The sequence below is a fragment of the Antedon mediterranea genome, chromosome 9 (genome assembly GCF_964355755.1).
Source record: "Antedon mediterranea chromosome 9, ecAntMedi1.1, whole genome shotgun sequence".
Taxonomy (NCBI): Eukaryota; Metazoa; Echinodermata; class Crinoidea; order Comatulida; family Antedonidae; genus Antedon; species Antedon mediterranea.
The window spans coordinates 15,279,118-15,285,022 of record NC_092678.1 but is presented as its reverse complement, the minus strand read 5'-3'; the positions used below and the strand labels follow the sequence as shown (position 1 = coordinate 15,285,022).

General features: G+C 31.2%; 1 long non-coding RNA gene across 1 annotated transcript; it reads right to left on the bottom strand.

The window, feature by feature from the left end:
• Positions 1-3,541: 3,541 nt before the first annotated feature.
• Positions 3,542-4,883, bottom strand: LOC140059135 (uncharacterized). Its single transcript, XR_011847121.1, has 3 exons — positions 4,802-4,883; positions 4,096-4,200; positions 3,542-3,554 (listed from the first exon to the last, which is right to left on the bottom strand). It is a non-coding gene; the product is annotated as an uncharacterized lncRNA (long non-coding RNA).
• Between the last annotated feature and the right edge of the window lie 1,022 nt (positions 4,884-5,905).

Below are 5,905 nucleotides of genomic sequence, written 5' to 3'. Positions count from 1 at the left end.
TGTCTGGCAGACAAGTTTACAATGTTTTGCTTTACATTACAGTTTTCTCAGGTAAATCTTTTTTGTTTTGATCCAAATTCTGGTCAAAGTGAATAACTATTATGACATTAAAATGACATATTGAACAAATGAATGAATGTAAAACAATTATTTGTCAGGGGGACAATATATCTTCAACTACTTTTATGCATGCATGGATATCTAGTGGTCAAATATATGATGAATTCGTAGAACTAAACCTAAACTTTTTTGTCGGTATCTTAGATGGTAAGTATAACATTTTAAAGTAACATCTCTTTTGTTCGGATTTTATTTATTTTTATTTAATACCATAATTAATGAGGGTGGCCTATCCAGTTATATTGAAGGAAGGGCCCTCGTTAGTTAGTTTGTGGCTGCTTAGGAATGTAGTACAACGGGGTAACCACCTACTCTTATAAAAATAATATGCACTACTTTCTTTAAAATGCACATGACCTAGATGTGTACACTGGACCTACGGTTTATCGTCCTTATCCCAGAAGACTCATTCTCTACCACCAGAACTATGGAGTGAGTGAGCCTCGAACCCTTACGTTATGGCTACGGTTCCACTGTCTTAACCGCTCAGCAACTCACTCTATTTTTCTATCTGATGGGGAATTTATTCAAAGCAGGACGTATATTTAATAAATTAGGCCATAGAGATATGTATCTGACATGGGAATTTCCTTCCTATACCGTAGTTAATACATAATCATGATGTTTATACATACATGTTATTGCAGCAAATAATTGTAGTTAACTAATTATAATAAAACAAAAAACAAATTCAAATAAAAGGGTTTGCTTGTGTATTATTGGTCTGTGGGCTCAACCTATAATAGCTTTCGAAAATTCTTGGCAATTTTCCTTCATCACAATTAGATCACTAGGGTCAGTAGCAATATCGATATTGAGAGAGCACACGTGATGTGATCAGCGCAGCTGCAGTTATAATATAGCGGCAGCACTCCGTGCCTCATTTCAAATAAAACGGGCGGTACGCCTTCAAAACTGTATTCTTGCTCATGTTTCTACCTCATGTACATCACTCCCGCCAAACTTAATTCAGCACCCCTTTACCATTTTTCCAAATACCTAATGCAGTGATAACACAAGGCTAGATTACGTTTCTCAATAAATACAAGGTCTAGGAAATAGCTGAATGCGGGATGATTTGGCCGAGGTGTGACGAAAATCGGCCCACTTTTAGGCCGATATAATATTTGACTGGTTGATAATAATTTCATTAGCTCCCGGAAGGTGTATGAAATATTGTGAAGTACATTATGCTTACACTGTGTTTTGTTATTTTTTGGTTGATTTTTAATTGTTTGTTTTATGTAATTTTTTTGCAAGGATTGTAGGCTATTGTATATAAGGATTTACAAACAATGAGAAAAAAGATGCAATTATATTTACTTCTTTCTAATTTGGCCTACACTACCAGAAATATATATTGCTAATCATCTTAAAAACAAACCACCAATTATTATTACCACCACATATCAAGACATTCAACTGAACAACGGGAGACTGCAAGAATAGTCAACCAAATTCAACTATTATCACTGTTATCCAAATGGAAATGATAATCATACTTTGAGAACATTTATAAAACACGATAATTTACCAGACGACCATGAAATGCAGTATTCTTTTCTTATACCAAATATGAGGACGGAAATAACTGACATGATATTAATCAATAACACATCAAACGTCTATTATTTTAATATTTTTACACAAAAAAAAAACACAAAGAAAGATCATTTTTTGACTGCATGGATTTTCAAACATTCATTTTAAAGTGAGCACTAATATCATTTGCGATTACTCTGCAAATTTGTATTTAAAATTGCTGCTTTTAGAATTAAAACAAAATAGACACAACCCTTTGAATACGTGGCCCGTATCCCATACGTGGGTAATTTACTGTCCCAGGACGTGAGGCCTGAATATATACGGATTACTTTTTGTGGTCACTGAATTGCATTGTTTGACATTTGACCTTTGACCTAGGTCAAACAAAATGAATGCAATTTTTCGGAGGACCAAAACATTCCACATAATTTCGTACTTATCTATCGTATTTGATTGAATAAAAAAAGAAAATATAGGCCTCTATAAAATAGGATCCAAATAAAATTATTCCAAGAGTTGGTTATTATTATTTAAACCAACTTAAACAAACTAGACAGATAAATTTAAGTGCTACTATAAGTGTAAAACAATATGTGAATTAATATTAATTGACTTTATGCAATGTAATATTGTTTCTAAAAAAACATGTCGGTTATGACAATAAATAATTCAAAATAATCAATATTAATTATAAATTACATATTATAAATGAAATAGAGATGTTTGCTGGAACAGATACTGTTTTCATAATAATGAAATAAATACCACTATGATTGTATGTACATTACTACATGTTGTGATGTTACTGATGCGCCATACTATGTAAGACAAGTCACTATTGTTGTTAGAATATCGCAAATACCTATGTAGTGTAGTGTCGCCATACTAGAAAGAAGCCATATTCATGTAATTTATTCATATTTTTTTGTTATGTTAAATTAAGACCCAATAAAATTAGTTCAAGAATAATAATTATATTCTAACCAGCTTAAAAAAATAGACGGATAAATTGAAGAACTACTATAATTGTAATACAAATGTTTGAATTACAATCGATTATATTATGACATCATAATTGGTGAGACGCACTTAGTTATACTATGGAATAATTGTTTTTACTAACACATATCGATCATGGCATGTCTGCATAATATAATTTTTAATTAATTTATTTTTTATTTAATAAATGTTTTTGAATATGCAATACCTACTTATAAATAATTCATATAATTATAAAGAGACGTCATAAATGGAATAGAGATGTTTGCTGCTTGAACCGACAATGTTTTATTAATACTGGCATAATAGACCTCCTAAACTTGTATGTTACCTTATTTTTTGACGTTACTGGTGCGCCGTGTTGTATGAGATAATCCACTATTTCTGTTGTAGGATTGGCACATCGTAAATACACATGTAGTGGAGTGTATCCAGACTAGAAAGAAATCATAACCATGTAGTAGTAAATATCAATTCCAGCTGTATTGTAATCATTCGGTCATGCCAGATTGATAATGGTTTTAAATTGTATATTGTTATGACAAAATCCTCTGAGTGTACAAAACAATAAAAACCAGCTAAATTTATTTGTACATTATTTACCACATATGGCTTGTTACATATAGCATGCCGTACAGACCAACGTCAACGCAACAGTCTACATGTCTACGTCTTTATAAAAAAGGACCCAAATACAATTATTTCAAGAGTTAATTATTATATTATTTAAACCAACTTAAACAAACTAAACAGATAAATCAAAGTGCTACTATAATTGTAATACAATGTATGAATTAATATTAATTGACTTTATGCAATGTAATATTGTTTCTAAAAATACATGTCGGTTTTGGCATGTCTTCATTTCTTGTTTCATTCAATAACTGCTTCTAAAATTCGCAATAAATAAATAAAAATAATCAATATTAATTATAAATTACATGTTATAAATGAAATAGAGATGTTTGCTGGAACAGATACTGTTTTCATAATGATGACATAAATACCACTATGATTGTATGTACATTACTACATGTTGTGATGTTACTGATGCGCCATACTATGTGAGACAAGTCACTATTGCTGTTAGAATATCGCAAATACCTATGTAGTGTAGTGTATCCATACTAGAAATTCATTCACACTATGAATGACAATCGATTATATGATGTCATAATTGGGGAAACGCACATAGTTATACTATGTAATAATTGTTTGTACAAACACATATCGTTCATGGCAGTCTGCACAATAGTTTTTAATTAATTTATTTTTTTATTTAATAACTGTTTTTGAATTTGTAATACCTACTTCTAAATAATTCATATAATTATAAAAGAGACGTCATAAATGGAATAGAGATGTTTACTTGAACCGATAATGTTTTATTAATACTGGCCTAATAATAGACCTCCTAAAATTGTATGTTACCTTATCTTGTGACGTTACTTCTGCGCCGTGTTGTATGAGACAATCCACTATGTCTGTTGTAGTGTTGGCACATAGTAAATACAAATGTAGTGGAGTGTATCCAGACTATAAAGAAATCATAACCATGTAGTAGTAAATATCAATTCCAGCTGTAATGCAATCATATATTTCGGTCATGCCACATTGATAATGGTTATAAATTGTACATTGTTATTACAAAATCTTTTGAATGTACAAAACAATAAAAATCAGCTACATTCATTTGTACATTATTTACAACACATAGCTTGTTACATAGCATACCGTACAAACCAACGTCAACGCAACAGTCTACTTGTCTACGCCTTTATAAAATAGGACACAAGTAACATTATTTCAAGAGATAATTATTATATTATATAAACCAACTTAAACAAACTAAACAGATAAATTAAAGTGATACTATAATTGTAATACAATGTGTGAATTAATATTAATTGACTTTATGCAATGTAATATTGTTTCTAAAACACATGTCGCTTATGACATGTCTTCATTTCTTGTTTCATTCAATAACTGCTTCTAAAATTCGCAATGAATAATTCTAAATAATTAATTTTAATTATAAATGACAAATTATAAATGAAATGAGATGTTTGCTGGAACAGATAGGCCTACTGTTTTCATAATAACGACATAAAGACCACTAAGATTTTGTGTAAATTACCAAAGTTTGTGACGTTGCTGATGCCCCGTGTTGTATGAGATAATCCACTATTTCTGTTGTAGGGTTGGCACATAGTAAATAGTTATGTAGAGGAGTATATCCAAACTAGAAAGAAATCATAACCATGTAATTTATAAATATAGATTACAGCTGTAATGCAAACAGGTTTTTTTATTCATGTCACATTGACAATTGTTGTAAATTCAACACTGTTATGATATGAATAAAATCAGTTAAATTTATACTACATTTAATAACATGCTAATATTACAAATCATGAAGAACAAAAACAGTTATTGTACAACCCTGAAGTAAATAATTGTTATAACTATAATGATAAGCGAATAAAGTGAATACATAGTTGCTGTTGTCGACTGTCAAAGAAATGTGATTCTACTGTAGTCACCATTATGAATTATCTGTATAATTATTTAAAAAAAGTCTTACTAGATTGGATGTAGATGAACTCAATTATGCTCTTTTTTTATTCACATACACAAAATGGGCTCTTGACTTGAAACTGTCATTCTGACCGTTTACCTAATCGGCCAACCCTCTACAGTAACTGTACACACCGATGATCTCACAATTTAAAACAAACATTAACAGTAGGCCTAAGTACTGATCGTTTATTTAATTTGCAGCATTCGTCAATGAAGCGTGTGTTATTGATCCAGGGTATTATACAGTAATCATTACATTTGAATATAGGCATAATGAATACAGTTTTACAATTTACATACATGTAATGGTCTAATTGAAAATTAAACGAGACTTACCTGTAAGTTGAAGTTTAATTTTAATTCTATGAGTCATCAGCCGGGAGTGGAGGAGTTGTACGAGAGAGAGTACCGCGCATGCGTATACCAGTCTTTAGAGCAGAATACAGGCTCAGTGAGGAGAGTGGAGGAGTCTGGGTCAGGGCCAAACCTACGTAAGGGAGGGCGTACAACTCCTCCACTCCCGGCTGATGACTCATAGAATTACAATTAAACTTCAACTTACAGGTAAGTCTCGTTTAATTTTCAATTCTATTTCGTCATCAGCCTATGTCGCTACGGAGTAGTACGAGACTTTAGAGCACAGTGAGCCAGTATTCGCAAA